The 27,962-nt window shown below is 43.6% G+C and overlaps 1 long non-coding RNA gene across 1 annotated transcript in view; it reads left to right on the top strand.

The window, feature by feature from the left end:
* Positions 1-6,678: 6,678 nt before the first annotated feature.
* LOC307223951 overlaps positions 6,679-27,962 on the top strand; it is a 43,977-nt gene continuing 22,693 nt past the window's right edge. The window contains exon 1 of the long non-coding RNA XR_013842345.1: positions 6,679-6,823. This is a non-coding gene — a long non-coding RNA (uncharacterized lncRNA). The remainder of the gene's footprint in view (positions 6,824-27,962) is intronic.

Genomic DNA, 27,962 nt, shown 5'->3' with positions numbered 1-27,962 from the left:
ATCTTTTCATTCATGGCATTTAAAAACAAAACAAAACGGGAAACATTCGGTTTTAAAAGCCACCTGTGGAAATTCAATATTTCCACTTTTCAGCATGTTTGGTGATTTTTGACCATTTACTTTTTTTCAGAGCTCGCTTGCAATCCCTTGTACTTGATGCCACTTCCGCAGCGAGCAGAAACAGGTGTGGGGTTTTCATCTCCTTATGCAATTATGCGAAAAGACCTCTAGGGCCTTGCGTGCAACATCTAACGTGTTATTCTATTGACTTCTTTTTTTGGGGGGGGGACAACAACAACAAAAGAAACTACAACCAAGTCTCATATATTTTCAGAAAAGGTGTGTAACACAGCTTTCTGCATGTGCAAGAAAGGTGCAGGTGGACGTCTGGGTTTGCATGTGCACCATGATGTTCACGAAGATCACACTAAACTGAAGGGATGCGACTTCTAATGCAAGCAGGGATGCAGCTTCCTATCCAGATCCGCTAAGTGACACACCAACTCTACCAGGTGATGCGATTATATGTCAGGGACTGAACTGAGAGGGACGAGACTGAGGTGGAATGGTGGAGACTGACTCCCCTCCTCCTGAACTTCCCAAAGAAGAGGAAGGCAGTATTGAATTACAGCAGTGGTTTGAGGAAGGTCACAGCTCAGAGACAGGTGAACAGAAGAGTTAGGAGGGTGTTGGGAGAAGAGAAGGGGGAGACAGAGACAGAGCAGCCAGCTGACACATTATCACTGGAGAGCATTTCTGACCCCCCTCCTCCCAGAACTCAGCGTGCATTGAAAGTGGAAGAGCGAAGGACTCAGAGAAAATTAGCCCCTGGCAGCCAAAGTAAGGGGATGTGCGGTTGCTAGAAAGGGAGGGGGGAGGAGCTCAGTTGGAGCAATGCCATTATTTTAGAGACAGCGTTCTTTTGTCTCTCTCTGTGAATACTGAATTAAATCACGTGGTAAGAACTCTTTCGGTTATTTGCCTTTTGACTGCTACCGGGGAAGAAATCGTAATTCCCTGAAGCCTTGACGTTAGAAGGCCAAGCCTGCAATCCTAAACACATGGGACACAATGGAACTTGTGGGTAATGTTGTATGTATGACACTTCCCAAACCAGGAGTGGGAGCACATTGGATGCTAAGTAAATGAGTGTTCACATAGCCATAATCTATAACTTACACTAGCATCCTTTAAAAACAAAACAAAACGTGAATAGCAGGTGCAGGACACATAGGAAGCTGAGTTGCACCATTGGTTTGTCTAGGTCAGTATTGTCTACACTGACTGGCAGCAGCTCTGTAGGTTTCCAAACAGAGGGCATTCCCAGCCCTTTATAGAAATGCCAGGGATTGAACCTTGGACCTTCTGATTACAAAGCAGGTGTTCCACTATGGAGCTAGGGCCTTTCCTCATATAGTGATTTTATCACAACCACAAAGGGGGCATGGATGGGAAAGGAAAGGGCTAATCTTCCCCTTTCCTGCTTGCTAAGGTCTTAAGGATAATCCTGGGAGCCTGCACACACACACACACACACACACACACACACACACACAGTGGCATTTGGTTCAGCCCTAAGGACTGGGTCAATATTTGAGACACTTGTGGCACTTTAAAGACTATGAAGCACATTGTGCCAAAAGATTTTGTAGGCTCCAGCCTGCTTCGTTTGATGTCTCAGATGACCTGGAAATTTAAGGCTTATTTGCAGAAGAATCTGGGTTTTATTTGTTCTAGAGCTAATCCAAATCCAGCCTTTTCATTTGTGTCCGGTGCCAGGTCTTATAACTGGAGTATGAGAAATAAAAATAGCTGAAAGTGCTACTGTACACAGCATTCAGACCCCACACATCACAAATTAGAGGAAGAGCTTACGGACAAGTGAGCTGATTTCCCAGATAAATTTAAGCCCTTTAAGCCCTTTGTGCCTGATATGAAGCACTAATAAGAAAAGAAACAGCTTTGCACACTGAGACTGTTACAGTAGAAGGGGCTTCACACAGGCCCATCCAGAGACTACATGGAGGGAGCTGCAGGGCACATGGGGTTGTGTCTGCCCCCCTCAGTATTTCACCAGCAGACGTCCATGCATTTGATGTCCCTCGCAAAGAGTTTTACACAGACACACACGGACACTGATGTGGTTTCTGCAAGACGTACCCTCAGCTTTGCCACTTATTTCCATATAGCTTGGGAGGATGGAGCCCTGGCTGATTCCAGCTACAAAAGTTGCTGCTAAAGGTACCAGAGACTATATTGATGGGAGTCTGGAGTGTTTGGGATGCCCAGAAACAGACAGAAGTTGGGGGGCGTTTAAGGGTTTCTGTGTAGAGGAAATACATGGACATATATAAGACTCCTTATGAGAACACCTTACAACATACAGTACATCAAAAGCACAGCTCCTGTTTTGGAAATGTAATGTTCATTGTTCCTTTTTTAAAAAAAAAGAAAGAAAGGAAAAAGAGAAGAAAAGAAAAGAGAAAAGAAGAGAAGAGAAGGTGCAGAGCGATATGGCAGTGAGAGGACAAGGCTAGCCATTGTAGGTCAGCAACTACAGAAGGTGGCTGGTTTCTTTTTCAAAGTAAACAGATATATTCCGGTTGTTTCCTAAAGGGCACAGATTGCCAGGACTTCACCTTGCTTAAAGAAGGATCTTTCCATCTCCGAATTCCTGCATCCCTCCTGAGACACTTGCAAGATACCTGAGACACCTATCGATGCAGAAACTGTCTGGTAGGGATACTCTTATGTATGTATCATTGGGACTGGAATGCTCTGAAAGCCTGTTCTGTATCCGAGGCCATTAGTAACCCGGAAAAGAGCAGGCAGCTGTCATCACTCGCAAAGCACTGGCTGGTAAAAGGATTAAGGGAAGATTTTGCTCGCTGAGTGAGCATCATTACTATGGACAGTCAAAAGCGTCAGATGGAGGCAGGGATCTTGAAGCTGAAGTGGCAGAATCCTTTCTTGTCCATTGTGCAAATTGCTTAAGATGGCATTGTATCTTATTCCACGTTATCAGTCCCATATACATAAGTGGACTTGTATGTTTGAGCACCAAGCCTCTTTGGCACTGTATTCAAAAGACACACTTTTGTTTTTTTCAAAAAGGGGTGGGGGAGTGAAGTTTGACATCTCAAAGGAGGGGAAAATATATTAGACATTTGCAAGCCCATGTGTTTGTTTAAAATGGTCATTAAATCTGTATGTGTTTTTGTGTGCCACATGGATGGGGGCAGCATGTGTTTCTTCTCTGCTACACAGCCCCAGGGCAACTGACTGTTGGAATGGAGTGTTCATTTTTTGGCAGAGAAAAGGCAGGGGGGAGAGATATTATCTACCCTCCTGCTGCTTTTTCTCAACCCTATAGATAGGGCAAGGATGGTCCTCTATGGAGAATGGTTGCAGCCATAGCTGTCAATGTTTCCCTTTTTAATGGGGAATTCCCTTATTCCGAATAGGATTCCTCGCAAGAAAAGGGGAAAGTTGACAGCTATGGTTGCAGCATTTGGGATTTTTTAGTTTAGAGAACAGGTGAGCAAGAGCTGACATGACGGAAGTTTATAAAATGATGCATGGCATGGGGAGAGTGGTGAGATGCTAGAACTCAAGACTATCCAAGGAAGCTGAATGCTGGAAGATTCAGGAAAGATAAAAGAAAGTTCTTCTCCACACAACACATAGTTAAACCATGGAACATGCTCTCCCAGGAAGCAGTGATGGTCACCAACTTGGATGGCTTTAAAAGAGGACTGGCCCAATTCTTGGGAAATAAGGAGATTAGGAGCTGCTGATTTTGATGTCTATGTTCTGTCTCCACAGTGAGAGGCAACAAGAAACCACAGGAGGGGAGAGGGCTCTCGCGTTCAGGTCCCACAGTCATCTGGTTGACCACTGTGAGAACAGGATGTTGCCCGATCCAAAAGGCTTATGTTCTTACTTATTTTATTATGTTTATAAGTCAGCCTTTCTCCTCAGAGCCCCAAACCACGTATAGCACAAGATAAGCCAACAAAATGCATCCCTAAATAAGTCACTAAAACACTGATTAAAATGTTAATCATTAAAAAAAACCACCCAATCCAGAAAATGCTATTAATGATAACATTACATTATCAAGGACGTGGGTGGTGCTGTGGGTTCAACCACAGAGCCTATGGCTTGTAGATCAGAAGGTCGGCGGTTCGAATCCCCGCGATGGGGTGAGCTCCCGTTGCTCGGTCTCTGCTCCTGCCAACCTAGCAGTTCGAAAGCACGTCAAAGTGTAAGTAGATAAATAGGTACCACTCCAGCGGGAAGGTAAATGGCATTTCCGTGTGCTGCTCTGGTTTGCCAGAAGCGGCTTAGTCATGTTGGCCCCATGACCCGGAAGCTGTACGCCGGCTCCCTCGGCCAGTAAAGCGAGATGAGCACTGCAACCCCAGAGTCGGCCACGACTGAACCTAATGGTCAGGGGTCCCTTTACCTTTACATTATCAAACTGAAAAGACCTGGGTGAACAAAAACACTTTCAGTCGATGTCAGAATCCCAGCAATGAAGAATGCAGATCAAACACCAGGGTGCAATCATTCCAAAATTGAGGCCCTGCTATGGAGAATGGTCTTCTAACCACCCTCTCACCAGGAATCCCCACAGAGACCATGAGCCAGAGCACATACACACCAGAATCTTATGGATCAAGTCACTTGGTATCAGAGAAGATGCTGCTGCAGGTACTTGAGCCCAAGTATGCTGCTGTCAGGGACTGGGCAGAGGAAGAATGGTGGAGACCGCCTCCCAAGCTTGACCCTTCCAGAGAAGAAGACTGTTCAGAATTGCAACAGGGGTTTGAGGGAGGTCACAGCTCAGAGGCAGATGACAGGGAAAGCTGGGAAATAATGGGAGAGGAAGCACCAGGAGAGCAACAACTGACGGACACTGTGTCTAGAAAGCATTCCAGACCCCACCCCCAGAACCTGGCGAGCCGTGAAAGTAGTAGAGCAAAGGGCTTAGAAGCAAAGGGTCCTCAGCGCCACCCATAGGGAAGAAGGTGACGAATGAGGAAGTAGGAGAAAAGGGGGGGCAGAGATTTACTCAGGACAATGCTATTATTCCAAGAGGATGCATTCTCAAGTCTCTCTCTGTAAATATTGAATAAAAGCAGAAGGTAAGGACTTTTCCTTGTCTTATCTGTTCCTGGCAACCTGTCCTGAGGGTCGGTTCTTGTGCCACCTGCCACCTGCATATACTTCTCCTTGCCACAATATTCTTCCTTGGAGGCAGGTGATTTTGACTCTCAGGGACCCTTGGTCTTTGGGCTGATGGTGCAGGCCAGATCATGTTTCCCATCAGCTCAGCAGTTCCTAGGCAACTCTCACATATTTTATAACACTGTACCCACAGTTTAGAAATGCCCCATTGGCTGTGTTTAACCACATATTTCTGTTAAACAGACTTGCATAATTTAGATTTATCATTATCTTTTCATGTCTTTCATTTCATAGGCAAATTCCCCTTAGAACAATAACCCCCAGTAACTATATTAACCCATATGCGTAACCAAGAGAACTTTAAAGGACAGCCATCCTGCATACTGCTGCTGCAATATAGGTTAAGAATTGCAGATAACATTTTATCTGTTTGTAAAGAAGTGCATACATTCCATTAATCTGCCGCTGAGGATCTAGTCATCAGCAGAGCATTTTTCAGCAATCTTATTTTAATGAAACACGTTTGGAATCTTGTTTTAATGAAACACGTTTGCCTTTATATGTGGAGAAATAAAATGGAAGGGTTACATTCTTCCCTTCACAATATCACAAGCGGGGGGGGGGGCGGTTTAAATCACACACACACACACAACAAAAGGAAGAGAGGGATGGAAAAAAATCTAAAAGTGAAGAAAAATAAGAAAGCAGTAGAACCACCTGGACTTCTAACTGTAGGTCTCATCCCTCTTTCATTTCCTCTGGTTAACCGTAAGTCACTTTATATCTCCCCAGATGAGAAATTAGAGGAGAACATTTCTTATCCTTTGCAATCAGGGCTTAATTTTAAACACAGCATTAGAGTCTGGATAGATTATAAGTGACCAAAAGTAATTTCACACCGTTGCTCTTTTAGTTAATATTGGTAGCTCTCGAACGGTGTGAGGCTTAAGGAATTTAAGACATTTCACACTTGCTCAAATCCCTTTGCACCTCCGATGTCAGAATCAGAGTGGAGTAATGAACATCAAATCCTGTTTGCTGCTTTCATAGATTGCTACGCAGTGGAACATTCTTTAACCTCTTCAGGACAATCATAACCCATCCATTTCCCAAGCAGGAGGATGAAAAAGGTAACCAAGTGTGCTCGAAAGAAGTGAGGTGAGAGAATGCACTCACCACAGGATTCAAGAGCCCAGTTTAATGCTTTGGAAAATAATGCTCCTTAGTCCAAGGCACTTCATGGACTGCCTGATTTGGCCTGGGGTCTATTTAAGCTAACAGAGAGCAGGTGGCACTGTGATCTAAACCACTAGAGAGTGGGTGGCATTGTGATCTAAACCATTGAACGGAAGGTCAGTGGTTTGAATCTGCACGATGCTAATGAGCTCCAGTTGCTCTGTCCCAGCTCCTGCCAACCTAGAAGTTCGAAAGCACGCCAGTGCAAGTAGAAAAATAGGTACCGCTGTGGTGGAAAGGTAAATGGTATTTCCGTGCGCTCTGGCTTCCATCACGGTGTTCTGTTGTGCCAGAAGTTGTTTAGTCATGCTGGCCCCATGACCCGGAAAGCTGTCTGTGGACAAATGCCAGTTCCCTCAGCCTGAATCCAGATGACCCTTTGACTGGACTTACAGTGAGTAAGAAAGGAATCACTTAATCTCTCTTACTGCTTTGTGGAGAAGTACAGTGGTACCTCAGGTTAAGTACTTAATTTGTTCTAGAGGGCCGTACTTAACCTGAAACTGTTCTTAACCTGAAGCACCACTTTAGCTAATGGGGCCTCCTGCTGCCGCCGTGCCACTGGAGCACGATTTCTGTTCTCATCCTGAAGCAAAGTTCTTAACCCGAGGTACTATTTCTGGGTTAGCAGAGTCTTTAACCTGAAGTGTATGTAACCTGAAGCATATGTAACCTGAGGTACCACTGTAGTCTGAAAACTGTAGAGATGAGAGATGTGCCCCTAGGTAGGAACCTACTAAATTACAAACAAATAGGTCCAGGGCCTTATATACTAGAAACCTTTAAAGTTTTTCGTGGGGGGTGGGGGTGGGATGAGAACTAAAAAGGATTTGCTTTTCAAGTAAAATAATTTCCCCTGTTTACAAGCTCAACCTGTCAGCTCTCTCCACCCACCTTCTCCACCCTCTGGTATATATGGCAAGCTTTGAGATATTACCTCAGCTTTTGAGGAAACACTTTTCCACAGCAATTTTTTTACAGTCAGATTATTGAAGCATTGTCTGATTTTTCGCATTCATTGGGAAACTGTGTTGTTTCAATGCTGCTTGGCTCCAACTTGTTCTCCTGCCTGTTGCTCGATCTCAGCACAATTATTATTTTTATTTGCCCTCTCTGTCCTTTCCCTCATTTGCCCTCATTGGCATTTAATCTCCAATGGTGACCCATGCCATTTTCCTGACAAGGTCATGGTACCAAATTATGCATATGTGCATATTATTATGTTATGTATGTAGCAGGAACCCCCCCCCATCATTCAGTTTGTACAAACTTCACACACACTCACACTCACACACTACATACGCTACGCTTCTGTTATAAATTCATAGAAAATCAACCATGCATCGGATTTGCACTGTTCTACTTTTATTTTACTCCATGAAGGAAGGACTACAAAATGGGGAAGGTTTGATACAGGGCACCATAATCCCTTCACCATCCCAGCACATCCACAGGAGCCCTGCCCAGTTGCTATGCCAACCCTGATGGTCCTAGACAGAAGACAATCAAGATCACAAAGAACTTGCATATGGGAATGGATTCAGCATGGACTGGAACAAAGGACAATGATCAGATCTTCCCTCAGGGGGCAGGAAACTGCGACTACCTTTTGTCTTCAGAAAATGACTCATGGGGAGGAGGAGAAGGGAACCAGCCAGGTGACAGGACACTCAGGTTACCACCACAACTCCTCCCTCAACCCCTCCTTTCTGTAATGTATGCATGATGTTTCTGGGGGTGGGCTTGACCTAGAGGATGGGAATTTCAAAAGTTTTTATAAGGTCTTGCACACCATTTTTTTGTGTCTTTCCTCTCACCTGCAAGTGAGGGGAGCACCCTGTTGCAACAGTCAATAAAGGCCAAACCTACAGGCTGCTGATTTGCTCCAATTTACTCTGGTTGGTGTCTTTACTTTTTGTCCAAGGGAGCCCTCGGATTTTTCCGGTAACAGGTATTCTTGATTTTGTGTTTTTTATGTTGTAAACTAGGGACGCAGGTGGCGCTGTGGGTTAAAGCCTCAGCGCCTAGGGCTTGCCGATCGAAAGGTCGGCGGTTCGAATCCCTGCGGCGGGGTGCGCTCCCGCTGCTCGGTCCCAGCGCCTGCCAACCTAGCAGTTCGAAAGCACCTCCGGGTGCAAGTAGATAAATAGGGACCGCTTACCAGCGGGAAGGTAAACGGCGTTTCCGTGTGCGGCTCTGGCTCGCCAGAGCAGCGATGTCACGCTGGCCACGTGACCCGGAAGTGTCTCCGGACAGTGCTGGCCCCTGGCCTCTTAAGTGAGATGGGCGCACAACCCCAGAGTCTGTCACGACTGGCCCGTACGGGCAGGGGTACCTTTACCTTTACCTTTATGTTGTAAACTGCCCTGTCATTTTCAGATGAGGGGTGGTATATAAATTTAACAACAACAACAACAACAGATGATGTCGCAACTGCTAGTACAATAGATTTGAACAAATCACTACAGATTAAACAGTGGTAAGGACAAATGGGATCATAGACAGTGAAGGTGGAGAAGTTCAGTAAAAAAGCCTGGGAGGAAAGGGGTGCCAAACAGCACTGAAACAACAAGAGTTAAAGTTATGTAACTACCTTTTCCAGCAACTAGTTTGGCTGTAGACAAAGGGCTAATTTCTTTTCTTTTTTTTAACATTTATTTGTTTTTCCAAATACAAAAAAAGACATACACCAATAACAGTACACCGAATAAAAACAAAAAATCCAGTTTTCAGACTCATTTTTACAGAACCTTCTTTCTTGACCTCCTCACGCCTCCCTTTTTTGAGTTCCTCTTTGTCCAATCAGATACAGCAAATCCTTACCCTTCTTCAAAACTCATTTCTAATTATTATAATCACTTCTCTTATGTCTCCAATCTTTCCTCCTTATAATTGAACACCTTTAACATATTATTTACTTTGACATAATATAACCTTATTTTTTCACCCTTTTTCTATTACATTTTTTGCATATTTTTTAACACTGTACCGCTGATGCCATATTATTTCATATCCAACATCATTTTAGCATTCATACACTTTACAATGTTTCTGCAGATAATTCTTGAACTTCTTCCAGTCCTCTTCCACCGCTTCTTCTCCCAGGTCTCGGATTCTGCCAGTCATTTCTGCCAATTCCATATAGTCTATTATTTGCATCTGCCATTCTTCCAAGATGGGCAAATCTTGTGTCTTCCAGTACTTTGCAATGAGTATTCTTGCTGCTGTTGTCGCATACATAAAATACGTTCTATCTTTCTTTAACACCAATTGGCCGACTATGCCCAAGAGAAAGGCGACAAAGGGCTAATTTCAAAGCAAATATTATATACTGACCTTAGGGAATATTTAGCATAGCCCTAATCATTTGACATGGTTTTGGCCAGAGTTAAGGATGGTTTGCTGGTTCTCTCTGCATGGACAACTCTGTTTTTTGTGTATTCCTGTGGCAGCAGTTATACCAGGGGTAGCTAATATGGTGTCTGCTGGACTACAACTCCCAGCATCCTGTGCTGGACTAGGACTAGGACTAGACAGGCACCATGTTGATATCCTCTGAGTTATATGGTCCTTGTGCATCTTCTACTAGCCCACAGCATCTTGGTGTATGAGGGAGAATTGTGTGTGTGTGGGGGGGGGGGGTGTCAATCACAACTATATAATGTTTTTCCGTCCAAACAAAACGTATTGAGAGTGCCATTTGTGCCATCTGAAGGCTAATATGATTCCTGGGTTTAATGGAATTCTTCCAGTTTGTGTCCAGTTTGAAGCATAGATAAATAAATTCACCCTTTTGCGAAGTCTAGCATCCACTTTCAGCATAAGTGTCATTTTACTGTATTCACAGAGCTACTCCCAGGCTAACTGTTAAACAGGTTTGCAGTTTTAAGACCCAGGGCCTAATTGGGAGAGTGCATGAACTTGCTCACCATATGCGCCATTTAGGTATGGATACAGCTGGCCAATGATGCTCTATTAGTTTGTAAGCTGCTGAAACATCCATGGATCATTAGTGAAAGGGCTTTTCATTCTGTTTCCGTTTGAGACCCGGGTCTGGCATCTGCAAAGGACAAAAGGCAGTACCGTTGCGCTTAAACCAGGGGGGGACTAAGACGATTTAAATGCAAGGTTTATGCGATATTCAGATTGTGCTAAGCGAGTTTATTCTGGGTGCAATCCTGCATGTCTAGGAATCAGTGGCAAAATCTGTGGATATTAATGGAGCAGGATTGCAGTCACTGGCTTTTGCATCGAAAGTCATGCATATTCCCTTAATGCAGCATTTGGGACTCCTTTCTCCTTGCTCCATTATCCTTATTGTTCCAGTACATTTTTTTCCAAGCTTAAAATATGTAAAAAGTACAGTGCAAAGGAAGTCTGATGTACATTAAAATGCAAAGGAATAAATCCACTGGAAAATCTGGAAATAGGCCCACTCTAGTTATCAAGAATAAAAGCAAATGAAAGTAATTCTTATTTAACCAAAGCAGTAGAATCTAGCATTACAGTATTCCCATAGTCCCTTGCTAAAACACATGGAAGGGCCATAGCTCAGTGGAAGAGCATCTGTTCTGCGTGCAGAAGGTCCTAGTTTCGATCCCTGGCATCTCCAGGTAGGCCAGGGGAAAAAACTCCATCTGAAATTTTGGAGAGGCACTGCCAGTCAGTGCAAACAGTACTGAGGTAGATGGACCAGTGGTCTCACTCTGTATAAGTCAGCTTCCTATGCTTCAGTGTTACCCGAGTCTTGGGCTGCAATCCAATGCAGGCAGAAGGCATTATAACTATTTTGTGGTGTGCCATTAAATACCATATTTTTTGCTCTATAAGACTCACTTTTTCCCTCCTAAAAAGTAAGGGGAAATAAGTGTGCTTCTTATGGAAGAAGCCAGAAGCCAGAACAGCAAGAGGGATTGCTGCTTTCACTGCGCAGCGATCCCTCTTGCTGTTCTGGCTTCTGAGATTCAGATTTTTTTTTTTCTAGTTTTCCTCCTCCAAAAACTAGGTGTGTCTTGTGGTCTTGTGCATCTTATAGAGCAAAAAAATACGGTATATGGTTTCCAATAAGTGCTAAACATAGACCTCTTGGAGAAGGGGAAATACTTCTGAAAAACTCCTTCAAAGTTGGTCACAGAAATTCATTCTCTTCTTCTTACGTCGTGCAATGAGACATCACTTTGCTACAGATTTCAGCTACACACATTTCCTTGTTTGTTACATTCCTGCCTTTCTCTGAGGACTCCAGAGTGGCATACATGGAGCTCCCAGGTGATCTCACGTCCTCCAAATATTGTCCAGATGTGAATCAGGCTACATCCTAGAGAAGGTGTGAAACTTTGAATGTAGTGAAGGGGGGGGGCAGCGACAGCTTCTCCCATTGGATTCTCCCTCTGATCCCATCATCTGCCTGCTGTACTGACTAGGGATGGGGGTGGGATTTAGTTAAAAACACGAATCTACCTAATTCAGGCTTCCTGAAATACACAAACCAAAACACAGCTATGCTTTGAAATCCTCACTTTTCTGAATTTTATGATGCCATTCTCCAAGCAAATAAAGTGTTAAAAAAAGCATTCATATGGGAAAAGTGTACATAAAAATGCATAGATTAGTCAGAACAACATGCAAAAATGCATTATATTATGTTAATGGTATAACAAGAAAATTGTGACTGTGTAAAGTACAGTGGTACCTCGGGTTAAGTACTTAATTCGTTCCGGAGGTCATTCTTAACCTGAAACTGTTCTTAACCTGAAGCACCACTTTAGCTAATGGGGCCTCCCGCTGCTGCCGTGCCACTGGAGCACAATTTCTGTTCTCATCCTGAAGCAAAGTTCTTAACCTGAAGTATTATTTCTGGGTTAGCCGAGTCTGTAACCTTAAGCATATGTAACCTGAAGCGTATGTAACCCGAGGTACCACTGTATGGATGCATTACAATATGGAAGGGTTAAATAGCATGACTGTGTTCTCTTACTGTTATTTATTCATTTATTAAATTTACATTCTGCCTCTGTTCCAAGGAGCTCTAGGTGGTGAACATGGTTCTCCCTCTCCCCATTTTATCCTCACAGCAACCCTGTGAGGTAGGTTCGCCTACCCGAGGTAGCCCTAGTGAGCTTCAGGTTCGCCTACCTGAAGAAGCCCTAGTGAGCTTCTTGCTTGAGCGGGGATCTGAACACTGGTCTCCCAGGTCGTAGTAGATCACTCTGCACCACACTGCTGCACATATGTATATAAACACACACACACACACACACGTATAAGGACTTCTCTGTGGATTTGGGGAAAGACTACAGTCTTGCTCCATAAAATTTGGTAAGGTGGTATCCAAATAAGTAGTTCCTCTAGCTTTTGATTGTGCAATTGAGCTTCTCTTCTGCTACTCACCCCGTGCTCACCCCAAAATTTGTTCTGGGGTTTCCTCCAGCCCTCTTGAACAGGGAGAACACAGGGGCACATGGGGAGAGGAGAGGAAGGGGAGGTTCCCTTGTGCAGGCAGAAATCCCTAGAAAAGGTACTTCATTGGGTACTGTCCATAAGATTTATCTCTACTTAATTAGAGTGAGGGCTGCACTCACAAACAATACCAGAAAGGCTATTTCCATAAGGTTTGAACAAATATGTAAGAGCTATTCAGCTTTTTTTTTTACTTTAAACATAATGCTGAGTATGTTAAGTATCTTAGTATCCAGGGCTCCAGTATAAGCAGCCTGATCTGAGTCTATTACATCTTTCATCTTTCTTTGTCTGCATCCAGATGGCTTACAATGACCTATTAGCATTGTGCCAGTTGTGTTCAGGTCTTTTAAATATCCCCATGGCTTGGAAAATCATCAAATGCCTGCTATGAAATAATAATAATAATAAGATGCAAAACATCCGAATGCTCACTGCTGAACATGCTAAATGAGCTAAATAATGGGAAACATATTTACAATGCACTTTAGTAGTAAACCTATCCAATTTGTGATTTAAGAGGTCAAAGTATTGGGGTTTTATTTTATTTTCCTTTTTTGCATTCTTGGTAATTTTAGAAGAAGCAGGCTAGGAAATCTGCACTCGCAGGCCTTATAAAACTGCCTCCCTTATTTTGAATAATAGACATCGATTGTAAAAATGGTGCGGATGGACCCCCTTGCTTCCCCTCCATCCTTCCTTTCATTCACACATTCTGGCTGGAGAGTCTGCCACCCGTGAGGCTTACAATACAGATGAAACTGTTTCTCTTTTGTTTCTCCCTTTTCTTGGCATCGTTCATGGAGAATCCAGCCACCTACTTGCTCCATGAATCAGGGCCAGAAGAGCTGCTAACACCAGATGCGAACATTCCCAAAGATGAGTGCCCGCCTTCATGATCTGAGTTAAACTCAAGAATGTGAAACCAATTATTTCCAATCACCAGGCTGCCCAGTGTTGGGAGTGCAACAGCAGAGATCATTCAGTCTATAACCAAAGGGTTAATTCTGTTAGGGTTAGGCTCAGTATACCTGAAGGAGCGTCTCCACCCCCATCGTTCACTGAGGTCCAGTTCCGAGGGCCTTCTGGCAGTTCCCTCACTGCGAGAAGTGAAGCTACTGGGAACCAGGCAGAGGGCCTTCTTGATAGTGGCGCCTGCCCTGTGGAACACTCTCCCTCCAGATGTCAAGAAAATAAACAACTATCTGACTTTCAGAAGACATCTGAAGGCAGCCTTTTTTAGGGAAGTTTTTAAAGTTTGATGTTTTATTGTATTTTTTTATATTTTGTTGGAAGCCGCCCAGAATGGCTGGGGAAACCCAGCCAGGTGGGTGGGGTATAAATAAATTATTATTATTATTATTATTATTATTATTATTATTATTATTATGTCAGTGAGCCAAGACAGGGAAGGGCGGAGGTGGCAACCAGCTTTGTACAAGGCGTAATCTAAGAAAGAACTAACCTCTCTGTTTCTTTCTCCTCAAATTATACACTTTTTTCATTGGGTTGGCTCAGTAAATTTTTGTTTTGTTTTATTGTTTGGTAGATTTACAAAAAGAAAAACATGCAACAATAAATAAATTATACAAGAGGGCAAGAGTAGATGTGGATGCAGAAAAAAAAAATTAAAACTTCTTGGGCTCCATTCCTCCTTTCTTCCTGCCCAGGGTGGCCTTGCCCTCTGCCAGCTGGACCTTAGTGACAGCAGTCTCTCTTGCTCCTCTCTTGCACTCCAGCAGCTGCTACAAGCTGTTCAAGGGAAGAAGCTGACAACTGTGGCCACGGAGAGGCAAAGGGATGCTCCCTTGCCACTGCCCACTGCCGCTGCCACTGCTCATCCTCCTTGGCGGCGGCACTGGCAGGGAAAATAGGATTCCTGGATCGAATCGGAAGCCAGGATGGCTTTCGTAATTCCAGGACTGTCCCTGGAAAATAGAGGCTCTTGGAGGGTATGCTGAAGCGAACCACGAAACAGTGCCCCCCTTCCACAGCAGGGAAGAAGGGGGTGAGTGAAGATGTACATTATAGTGAGAAGCTGAGCATAAAGATCTACATTGGGATCTGCTGCCTCTGTGGATCCTGCCACCTGAGATGGTTGCCTCACCTTGCCTCATGGGTCATAGTCACTTTATTTGTGTACTGTTTCTCTATACAGTGGTACCTTGAGTTAAGTACTTAATTCGTTCCGGAGGTCTGTTCTTAACCTGAAACTGTTCTTAACCTGAAGCACCACTTTAGCTAATGGGGCCTCCTGCTGCTGCCGCGTCGCCGGAGCACGATTTCTGTTCTCATCCTGAAGCAAAGTTCTTAATCCGAGGTACTATTTCTGGGTTAGCGGAGTGTGTAACCTGAAGCATATGTAACCTGAAGCATATGCAACCCGAGGTACCACTGTATCCTTAAACTCAAGAGTGTCGCCATGCCTGCCACTGACTGGCATTTGGTCTCGGAATATTGCTCCGAAGGGAATAATGCACCCCTCAGACTGCAACGTGTTCCCCAGTGACATAAAGTGACATAGCAAGCGTGCGGCTGCCGTGAGATCTGAACCAGGGACCTCTAGGCTCCCACCAAACACACTTAGCCACTGCACACCATTTCTAAATGGCAATTTCTTCGGGGCCCTTAGTCAAATGATTGCAGCGTTTACAAGGGGTGAATGAAGATAATAAAGTGGAGCTCTGTGGATGTTGCCACCTACTGGCAAGCAAGGAGAACTTCCTGCCACCCAGGGCCGTGTTAAGCTTAGATCCCTCCGGCGGCCTCCCCCCCTCCCCCCCGTTTCCCAGAGTTGTCGACATTTTCCCAAGCCTCTGCAGGGATCGCGCTCCTCCTGTAGAGGCTTGGGAAGGAAGCTGCACACACACGTGTCATGTTCCTAACGGGGGAAGCCTCTCCCACAACAAAGCGACGGGGGCCCTTCCCTTTCATTTAAATCACACCTGATGCGTTTGAAGTGCACGCCTTCAAAGAATCCTGAGAAGTGGTGGTTTGTTAGAGGGAGCTGGGAATTGTAGTTGGGGGATTGTGGTTCCCAGGATTCTTGTGTGTGGGGTGTCGAGCCATGTGCTTTCAATGAAGGGGGGAGGTCCTGATCAGCTACCACATGCGTGGATCCAGATTAGAGTACCCTGAGACACAAACCCCCCTGGGGAGAAGGGAGCCCAGGCCTTCAAGCTGGGTCATGATCCAGCACCCAGCACTGCGTCCTCCTCCTGCCATGTTGCAGCACTGGGCATGCAGCAGCCACACCAACCAGTTCTTGTACTTGGCAGTGCAGCTCTGCGTGTTGCCGATGTAGAGCTGCCAGACCTGTGCTGCGCGGCCATTGGCATACTGGCCCGGTGAGCGGGTCTGGTAGATGCTGTCCACCATGGCGAGCACACAGAGGCTCCTGCGGGCACCAACAGATGGACGGGAGAGCGCGTGCACCCACAACCAAGCACCTAGCTGCTGCTCCTGCTGCTGCCAGCCATATAGTTGGCAGGGCACAGCTTCCATCCTAAGCCTCTGCAGGGAACACTCTCCTCCCACAGAGGCTTTGGAGGCAAGCTGCATGCCCGCCAGTCATATGGTTGACGGGGCACAGCTGGTGGACGTGCAGGGAAAGGGCAGGCTGCCGGCAAAGCGCCCCTGAGAGGCCAGCGCCCTGGTGCAATGCGCCACTAAACCCAATTGGAAAGACGGCTCTGCTGCCACCACAGTGTTAGGATTAGGTGCAAAATCGGTATGTCGAAACTGAGAGGCTCTGGTTTGCACTTTTTAATGCACACCTTAATCAGCTTTATACATTTCTGCAGTCTAATTCGCATACAGAAGACCCCATTCTGCCTGATGTTTTCTTAGCCCAGTGATGAAATCTTCATGCCAAGCCCTGGCTCTCTCACACACCCATCTCCTCCCATTCTTACCTCTGAAGCTGCCAAATTTTCATTGCTCTGAAGCCAGAACTAAACAATATTACTGTCTTGCACCTTGAATAGCAGCTGTGACTCTTCCCTCCCCCCCCCACCGCATGGTGATTTAGGAATAGTAAAGTTAAGCAACTAGATTTATTTTTTTTAAATCCCACATGAACACACAGGTGTTTTAGCTCTGTAAAATTGAAAAATACCTAACTTTGAAAAAAGTTGTGACATGATTACTTATGCATAGAAAACCCACACTAGGTGGTTTTGGAGCGATTAGTACATTTGCTTTCTCTCTTATTATATTTATTGCTTTCAGAGGTTGAAAACCTCATTGAATTGGTGCCACATTTAAAGAAAGGGCTGTGGTCAGCGGCAGAGCAACTGCTTTCCTTGCAAAAGGGTCCTTGGTTCAGTCCCTGGAACGTCCAGGTAGAGCTGCAAATGTCCCTTGTCTGAAACCCTGGAGAGCTGCTGCCTGCCAGTGTAGATGTCAGGCATGGAGTGTCCTGTCCTCCCCTGGTAACTTCATAGGCGAGAATCACAAGCAGTTTGTATTTTATAGTCGTTTTTATTCAGTCATCTGATTGCAAAGCAAGAATCCATATCTCTCTGCAAAGAGAGGTGTTGGCTACTCTGAGCCCTTCCCCTTCCACCCCAGCAAAATCCTGGGCACCAACAGGAAGTTCCGCCTCTCCACACTCTCTGTTGTCTAATATGGAGAGACCTATGAGCCTGAGGGAAGGAGGGGTTTCCCAGGCTCTCTAGGGATGTCTCTGCTGGCTGTTCTCTCCCTCCCCTCTCTCCTTCCACTATCTCGTAGCTTGGTAACTCCTGCAGAGGCTGTGTAGTATTCTCCTCTCTCTCTCCTACTGAAACTGCTGGGGAGAAGAGGGGTGAGTCTCTCCCCCCCCCCCCCGCACCTTCAGAGATCTGACTGCAGATACCCTTCCCAATCTTTCTGTTTGGACCATTCCCTGACAGTAGACAATACCGAACTCAATGGACCAAGCCTGGCCCTACCATTGGGCAGAGTGAGGTCGCTGCCTTGCGTGGCAGATTCTGCTAAGGGTGGTAGCACTAAGGCAATGGGGTGCAAAGCTCTGCTCGCTATGCGGCCTGCACTGTGCAACCTAAATTAGCTTGCTGACCTGAGGTGTGCTGGAGGGTCTTTTCCCATCATCATTGTTGGGGGTTCCTTTAAAGAAACGTATTGCTGATCAGATAATTGTTGACATTCCATGCTGTAGCAACTCCACAGCACCTCTTTGGTTCAGAACTTGAACATGAAAGCTTTCGCTTCTCATTGTTTTACATTTACAGTGGTACCTCGGGTTAAGAACTTAATTCGTTCTGGAGGTCTGTTCTTAACCTGAAACTGTTCTTAACCTGAAGCACCACTTTAGCTAATGGGGCCTCCTCCTGCTACTGCACCGCCGCTGCACGATTTCTTTTCTCATCCTGAAGCAAAGTTCTTAACCCGAGGTAATATTTCTGGGTTAGCAGAGTCTGTAACCTGAAGTGTATCTAACCTGAAGCGTCTGTAACCCGAGGTACCACTGTAATTCTAATTTAGGAATTCAGAGTTTTAATAGAAGGATATCTGGACTCTGATGGGTTAGAGGAAGTAGATATTTAAATATCAGTTTCTCTCTTCATAACAAATGCCTTTTAACCCCCTGATGATGAAATTCCAGATAATGTTTGTGCTGATCAACAGGCAAAGCAGTGATATGCATAGCAACTGGGACTCCCAAGCTGCGGAAGACTTCACCATATCCATCTGACAAATTAACATTTTGACAATTAACTCATCCAACAGAAATAATTTAGCAGTTTCAATGTGCAGCATATTTCTTTTCTGATAACAACCATTTAAACATATGTGAGACCACAAAGAGTCAATGCAAAAGGAGTCTCTGAGCCTTAAATTTCAGTGCCAAAAGGATTGTTAATGGTGTAGAACTAGTTTTGGAATGGCGAGTATTGATGGCTAAAGGCAGGCAAGATCACTCCTCACTAATCCTTGCTTTTGGTTCTTTTTCTCATGGGCTCTCCTATCTAAGAAGGACTCTGTATTGCCAAGACAATGTCATCCACCTTGCAAATCATAGTTGTGTGAGTAAAGAGTTTAGAACTAAGCCAACATGTGCAGTGGGATAAGGGGAAGTGTCATATAATTCAATATAATATCACATAACAGAAAATGTAGCAAGTTTTAATTTCAGTTTTCACTGCACATAAAACACTTTCTAGGCTGAAGTTTCGCATCCTTTTATTAAAACACATGCATACAAACACATTCTCCTACAATTTACTGTTAGCACAGCCATTTTTGGATTGCTCCTTTGATTTGCATTTCAAAAAATAATAACATTTCGTTTGGGGTATATTTAATTTTTGTTTGTTTCCCTGACAAGCCAAATCAAGCTTTTATGAAGTGACCGCCAGTTCTAGGGATGTGTACCAATCACAATATTTGGTTTGGACTGCATTGGTGCTTGGGAAACAGCTCAGCTTCATCTGAAGACGTTCAGAGGCTTCTTGGTTAGACTCAGGATCCAGGTCCAAGTCAATTTCAGGAAGAAAGAGGGTTCATTTCTCCTCCTCCCACTCCCTCTTTTCTTTTGACAGAAGTGAATGAAATGTGTGGCCCTTACAGAGTGTATGAAACCTGCCAAATTATAGGCAGATCAGTGCGGGGGTTTTCCTGCTAGATTTTACATTTTGATATAAAATTTTAAAGAAACTTTGGGGGCAGGTTTGGATTAAATCTGAAGGTGAATTCTGACAAATTCCAGGAGGAGGAATGCAGTGATTTCCCCAGAATTTCAATCTTTCCAGTACTGGAGAGGGGACAAAAGTGAATCACTTCATCTCCCCTAGTGTTTTGTAAACAATTGGTCTGAAAATAACAGGCATGAGAAAGATGCCCCCAAATTTCAGACAAAAAGGTTCAGGATTTTTGTGTGTGCTAGAAACCTTTAAAATTGATTTGGGGGAGGTTTAAAAGCTGCTGTTTTGGTTCTGGAGACCAATTCAATCTCATTGGGCAGGTATCCCTAGATAGTACGCTAGCAATATCTTTTGATTCAGGAAGTAGACTGATGTCATCCCTGGAAATTTTCTTTTTTTAAAAAAATAATATTTATTAAAAATTTTAAGGGTTACAAAAAGCAAAAGTAAAAACACCATATTAAACAAAAACAAAACAACACATCACAATAAGGAAAAAAGAAGGGAAAAAAACACAACTAATCTTCCCATAACTTATCTTTCATTTGCTTGTTTCCTTGACCTCCTCACACCTCCCTTTTTTGTATTCTAATTCGGTTAACTATTTCAGCAAATCCTTTCCATCTTTTCCAATTTTTGTTCTGTAATTTATCTCAATATGATGTAACTTTACTTTCCCTCCTTTCACCAATTAACGGTCTATTTTTTCCTAAACCCTTATAACATTTCTGCTAAAACCACATAACTTCATTCCAACATCCTTCTAACATCCCTTAATTTTACAATGTTTCTGTAAATACTGTAGTCTTTAAATTTCTTCCAATCTTCCTCCACCGACTCTTCTCCCTGGTCTCGGATTCTGCCAATCATTTCCGCCAGTTCCATGTAGTCCATCACCTTCATCTGCCATTCTTCCCGGGTGGGTAGATCACTGGAGATTTTCTTCTCTTGGAGCCAAACGTCCTCCACTCCAAATTCTCCATAGTCATTTTCCTAATTGGAATCTGCTTCAACTTTTAGGTGGTGCTGGTGGGGCAGAGTTTGAGAGTGTGCAGAGACCTCTTAGTCTTTCTCTGCCTTGCACACCTCTCATCGTTTCTGCTTGATTTCCCTGGCTCTTTTCTTCCCCAAGCAAAAGTACTGGTGCCACCAGTGCAGACATAGGCTGCAGGTGTAGCACTCTGAAAGCTTTCCCCTTATCAACTTCTTCCAGGAATACAGCCAAGGATCCACTGCCAGCTCAACAGGATCCTAGGCTATGCTCAGCCGTTTAGTCCCACTTCTGGTGCAGGATTCAACCTGGTGCTGCTGCTGCATATAATCACTGCCTGCAACAGTGAAGGTGTTTTCTGAGCTTGGGGCGAGGTGAACTCAGAAAGCCAGTGCTGCTGCCACATCTGTATTTTCTCCACACACTTGGGCACTCTGGTCTTGGGAGTGCCATGTGGGTTTTTTTGCCAGCAGTGCATACGTGGCTCATGATCAGACAACAATAATGACTCAATAAGGCAGACCATGACCAGCCAACAAAATAAATAAAAATCACCTGGGACAGACTTAGGCAGGGTTTTCCAAACTTGGGTCTCCAGCTGTTTTGAAGCTACAACTCCCATCATCCCTAACTAGCAGGACTGGTCAGGAATGATGGGAAATGTGGTCCAAAAACAGCTGAAGACCCAAGTTTGGGAAACACTGGACTAAGTAGTCCATGTGAAAAAGTCAAATACATACACAAAGTGCATGGTGATGATGATGATGATGATGATATTAACAGCAACACAATAAGACAGCCTATGGTTTGGCAAAAAAGTAAATAAAATTACCTGGGACAGACTAAGGTGTCTGCATGACAAAGCCACAAACAGAAAGGAAGAGGAATGTAACTACTGTTGCTACTACTAAATAAGGCTTGGCAGTAAAATTCATAAAAATCACTTGAGACAGACTAAGGTATGTATTAAAAAGCTATACTCAAAGACTGATAATTTAATAATGCTTAATACTGCCCCATCCTTTCTTCCTTATCTTTTTGTTGCTATTACATATTATTGTCAGGGCTGGTGGGCTGGCATGTCCATGGTTACAGATGTTCCTTTTATTATTTTTACTTTAATACATATTATCACTTTCTACAACAAAATGGCACTTTCCCGCAAGTAGACACATTCACTGTCAGGTCTAAACAAGCCCCATTTTATTCCTGCAGCTGTAATGGTGCTACAATTTTATTCAAGTTTAAAATACAAAACTACAGCTGCTCAGAGTGTTACTTTTTAAATAAAAAAGACTCAGGATGGATAAGCTGAACTCTGTCTCTCTCACCCACCCACCCACACACATACACACACACACCAGGAATATACAGTTGCGAAGCACGGGATGGTGGTTGGGGATCCATTATGTGTGGGTCATCATTATAGTATATTCACCAGGATGGCTAGGTGAGGGTTAATATGTTTCTAATGCATGTGGTTCCTGTCTCAGTTGTGAGATCAGTTATAGGTCTCTGGCCAAAGATAACAGCTAAAATGTAACAGATGCTGGATCCTCCACAGCTGAGGTGAAGTATTTCCTTTCATCCTAACTAGTCATTGATAATGTCCCCACAGTTGGAAATGTCAAGGGCACGAGCAGGTTATTACAAAATTAAATAAATGAACTGCCTAAAGTGAGTTAAGATCAACAAATACGCTGTTCATCACTCCTTTTTGAAAGGCATCAAAATTAAAAGTAAAGTAAAGCCCTGCATTTCTACAGGAAGGTATCAGGCTTACTAAAACCAAAGTGAAACATGCCTTGGTTGAGTAGCTCTACTGTGTGGCTGAGGCCAGCCCTACCAGTTGGCAGAGTGAGACAACTGCTCAGGCAGCACATGCCAGGGTGCAATAGCACTGATTTGCTCATTCCTCCCGAGTCCAGCTCTGTATTTCCTGCACTAGACTGCAGTTCTCAGCTGGAGAATGTTGTCCCATCAACAGGACTGAAAGACGTTTTGACGGTCAGTCCAATCCTATTCTCTGTGTTGTATCCAGAGTAAAACCCTCTGAACTATGGGCCTAAGTTAGGCCCCACCTGTGTTATACATTTAAGGCGGTACCATTCGACTTTAAATGATCCTGGCTCCCCCTGAAGAATGCTAGAAACTGAACTTTGATGCTGAGAGTTATTAGGAAACCTGTTATGTACTAACCTTGGATCCTAGAACAATAGGCAAGTAGGATCCTAGAATGCAAAAACTGATTGGCTTGCAGGAGAAAACCAATCAAGCTCCAGGAAGAAGTTAATCAGCCTATTAGGCTGGTAGGATCGTAGAATGCAACAACTGAACTGATTGGCCTGCAGGGAAAGACCGATCAGGCTCCAGGAGGGAAGCAGAATCAGCCAATCAGACAGGACTCATTGTGTAAATAATGTATATAAAAGCCTGAGGTGTGTGTGGGGGGGGCAATTCAATCACAGTTTTACAAGCTGCAATAAAGAGCATGAAATCACTACAGGACTCCAAGTATATTTCAAAACCCCCATTTCCCTCACAGAGCAGCAATTCCCAGACTTCACTGGAAAGAGAAGTCAGCTGTTAAGCCATATTGGGAATTATAGTTTGTTAAGGGTTCTGAGAGTTGTTAGGACACCCCCATTCCCCTCATAGACCTGCAGTTCTGAAACTGGCTTAACAGTCAATCCCTCTTCCCAATGAACTCTGGGAATTGCAGCTTTGTCGGGGGACCTAAGGTATCCCAACAATTAACAGACTACAGACTACAGTATTCTCTGAGGAGAGCCATTGCTGTTTAAAGTGGTGTGATACTGATTATGAACGCATAGAACTGTAGAGTTGAAAAGGACCTTGAGGGTCATCTAGTTCAACCCCTTGCAATGTAGGAATATCAACTAAAGCAGGCTTCCTCAAACTCGGCCCTCCAGATGTTTTTGGCCTACAACTCACATGATCCCTAGCTAGCAGGACCAGTGGTCAGGGATGATAGGAATTGTAGTCTCAAAACATCTGGAGGGCCGAGTTTGAGGAAGCCTGAACTAAAGCATCCATGACAGATGGCCATCCGACCTCTGCTTAAAGACCTCCAAGGAAGGAGAGTCCACAACCTCCTGAGGGAGACCGTTCCACCGTCGAACAGATCTTACTGTCAGAAAGTTCTTTCTGATGTTTCATTGAAATCTCCTTTCTTGTAACTTGAATCCATTGGTAGGGGTCCTTCCCTCTAGAGCAGAAGAAAACAAGCTTGCTCCATCTTCCATGCCTTTTAGATATTTGAAGATGGCTGTCATATATCCTCTCCGTCTTCGCTTTCCCAGGCTAAACATACCCAACCAACCAAGGCTTGGTTTCCAGACCCTTGATCATCTTGGTCACCCGTTTCTGCACCCATTCTAGCTTATCAATATCCTTCTGCTTGCTATGTCCCTTCAAGTATCTGTTAGGTTACAACCAGGGCTCATGTCGGACAGATGAAGATGGGGGTGGATTGTGTACCTCCCTCAAATACACCACCTGCAGGCTCACATGCTTCAACTCACTAGCCAGCTGACAGGCATCTTCTTACCCACTTGCTGCTGCCATACAGGGGGCCTCTGTAAAAAATCCCAATTATTGGGTAGGATTGTGCTGTGTTGCATTATCTGAAAAATATTACATAAGTAAATCTAAATCTAAACATAAATTGCCTTCTGTCCCCCCCCCCCCATGAACAGTATTTCAAGATTCAGGTTACATTAAAACACAATATATTCTACAAGTAGGACCAATAATCTTCTATTTAGCATAGTATTTGATCTACTGTGATATATAATTCATTTTTTTTTCATTTAAAGTGTTCATTGTTTTTGATAACCTATAATCAAAACAAATGACTCCCTTAATAAGAGCCACATTTCAAGTTTCTTCATTCATCTAACCCTCCTCTAGTTGATCCAATTTTCCCTTTAAAAAGGCCAAACGACTTTTAATGTAGTTGGAACCAATCTACCAGATTCCTGCCTCTTTATAAAATCAATAGACGAACACCAGCCTGCCAAAAGCTTGTCCATTTTTGTTTGAACTTTCATTACTTGAAGTCTGTGAAATAGTCATTCCACAACAGCTATTTGCTTTATTTAATCCACCAATTTTCCAGATTCATGAATCCCCCCCACCGTTACTTAGCTATTGTCATTCTTGCTACAAAAATAAGATGAGTAATCAGTTTCCTTTGCCTTAGGATACTATTTATCATCCTCAGATAAGTTCAGCAAGGCCACAATAGGAGCGATTTTTATTTCTTGCTTTACTGTTCTATTTTATTTTTAAAGCATTTTTCACTTCACTTTTCAGCCAAAAAGCCTTCTAGGACAGCTTATAGATATATAGGTTTTATTTTAATTTTTAAAAGGCAGATAAAGTGGTCCTTCAGGTAAGTCATTATAGGTCAAGAGCTGCACTTTGAATTGTGTTCATAAATAAATAGGTAGCCAATGCACACTATGCAAAAGCCTTTGACTGTGTCGACCACCGCAAACTATGGCAAGATCTTTTTAAAAAAGGGAATGCCTGATCACCTCATCTGTCTCCTGAGAAATCTCTATGTGGGACAAGAAGCTACAGTTAGAACTGGATATGGAACAACTGATTGGTTCAAAATTTGGAAAGGAGTACAACAAGGCTGTCTATTATCTCCCTGCTTATTTAACTTATAAGCAGAATTCATCATGCGAAAGGCTGGACTGGATGAATTCCAAGCCGGAATTAAGATTGCCGGAAGAAATATCAACAACTTCAGATATGCAGATGACACAACTTTGATGGCAGAAAGTGATGAGGAATTAAAGAACCTCTTAATGAGGGTGAAAGAGGAGAGTGCAAAATATGGCCTGAAGCTCAACATCAAAAAAACTAAGATCATGGCCACTGGTCCCATCACCTCCTGGGAAATAGAAGGGGAATAAATGGAGGCAGTGAGAGATTTTACTTTCTTGGGCTCCATGATCACTGCAGATGGGAGAAAAGTAATTACAAACCTAGACAGCATCTTAAAAAGCAGAGACATCACCTTGCCAACAAAGGTCCAAATAGTTAAAGCTATGGTTTTCCCAGCAGTGATGTATGGAAGGGAGAGCTGGACCATAAAGAAGGCTGATCACCAAAGAATTGATGCTTTTAAATTATGGTGCTGGAGGAGACTCTTGAGAGTCCCATGGACTACAAGAAGATCAAACCGATCCATTCTTAAGGAAATCAGCCCTGAGTGCTCACTGGAAGGACAGATCCTGAAGCTAAGGCTCCAATACTTTGGCCACCTCATGAGAAGAGAAGACTCCCTGAAAAAGACCCTGATGTTGGGAAAGATTGAGGGCACAAGGAGAAGGGGACGACAGAGGACGAGATGGCTGGACAGTGTTCTCGAAGCTACCAACATGAGCTTGACCAAACTGCAGGAGGCAGTGGAAGACAAGAGTGCCTGGTGTACTCTGGTCCATGGGGTCACAAAGAGTCGGACACGACTAAACGACTAAACAACAACAATGCACAGTTGGTACAAAAGGCGGGCAACCTGAACCCTTCACCTCACCCTTATGAAAAGCCATTTTCTTAATGGAAGCCTACAACATTTATATGGGTAGCGGCTTAGGTTGAAATCTACATGGAAGAATAGATTTCTCTTCTCTCTCTCAACTAACATATGTTAAAGGTATTATTTCATAAAATATATGTTTATAGTGCAGTTATCTCAGCCTGCAGGCTTATAGTTCTCTAGTATGTATAAAACAGTACATAACTATAACCCACAGAGACTGCAGGTTTATTCAAATCCCTTGACTGTAAGGGAAATACCAAAATACCAGAATGTAAATAGGAGGCTGCGTTATATGTAATGACCTTAAAATATTTCTGTAGCAAACAACAGCACTTTTGTCTAATTTTCAGTTTCATGGGTTATTATCTCTGTTGAGATTCTTGTCGAGTTATTTACATGGAATTCTTCAGCTTTCTACAGCTTCAGCCATACTTTCTGAATAAATCATGCAACTATATAAAGATGTTTAAATCGCCAGATGTATTTTGGTTTCTCAGTAGTGCAGATGATGTACTAAGGCACATCTGTTAAGGAACCTGTCCAGAGAAGAGCAATTTTCCCCCTGTAGTGCACATGCAAGCAGAAGATTCTGCACAGTCTCAAAAGTCCAGCCTCGTTTCCCAAAGCCCAACCCTCACCTGTGGTTGATGACCCTATTTGTCTGGAAATCATATCATCATATTTCCTGTTCCCATAAGCAAGTGTGTCTACAATTCCAGTAACCAACGTATTCTTCAGAATGTGTTCGCCCTCCCCTTTTTAATCTTTTGTTAGTCTGCTAAATCAACACTCCATCGAGGAACCAAAACAGATGTCAAGCTTCTGAATCTCAGGAGGTGTCAGAGAACTTTGTAAAATAGCTAAATAAAATTTCACACCTGAAAACTATGCACAGTAACTTTCTTTTCCTCCATTGTCAAAGTTGCTGAATATAGAACACTAGGAGTCCCAGCTATCTATCACACCAGTCTGACATTTTCTGCACAAATCATTAACATTTTTGCCTGTACTTGGTAGCAGGGAAGTTGCGTTACAAATGATGGATCTTGGACCACTGTCTTCAAATCACTTTTTCTGGAGAAATCCCATTGGAATCAATGGAGCTATTCAGGGCTGCATCTGCCATTATATTTCCCTGACTGCATTTTAAAAATACTTGTGGGGAAGTAGCTCAGGATGCATATGCCATAAAAGTCAATGACAAATTTGAGATATATGGATTAAAAAAGAAAGTCTTAGAAGCTTTCTGAAACACGAGTTTCAGGCATAACTCTAAAACCCAATTGACACAGGAGCCCTAAATAGTTACATCCTCCATGTGGCTGGAAGCCTCTGAGTGACTGTAATAGCTCTTAGTTCTGATAAGTGGTTATGGTCACACACAAGCGGCACCTTTCTAGCTCTTTTTCAGTACTGTATGCTTGTTGGCCCATAAGCTCTGCGCTCTTTAGAAATGTCTGGCTTCAATAACTAGCAGCCCAGGACAAGGAAGCAGGCTGGAATGGGCTCCCCCCCCCCCGGGAGTGCAGGCCATATTAGTTCATATAGTCACTAGAAGCTTTTCACTACATAAATGCTTCACGTGGACTCCTAATGAGCAAGCTTTATACTGAACCAGCATTACAAAGATGCACATCTTCAGGTGTTTTCTGCCTACCTACCTTTTGAAAAACTGATGTAAGAATATTCACTTGGGAAGGAGTTCTACAATAGCGCTTTGTTTGAAAATTGTAGAAAGGCAAGTCGTAAGGCCATCTGAGATAGTTTTCTAAAAATGGCTCTACAAATTAAACAAGTTCATTACATGTTAAGAAACTTGGTCCAGGACCTTAGCTGGTGTATATCAGGTTTGTTCTGT

The sequence above is a fragment of the Podarcis cretensis genome, assembly GCF_951804945.1.
Source record: "Podarcis cretensis genome assembly, chromosome: 9".
Lineage (NCBI taxonomy): Eukaryota > Metazoa > Chordata > Lepidosauria > Squamata > Lacertidae > Podarcis > Podarcis cretensis.
Note: the sequence above shows the minus strand (reverse complement) of the source record. Positions and strands in the feature narration are given on the sequence as shown.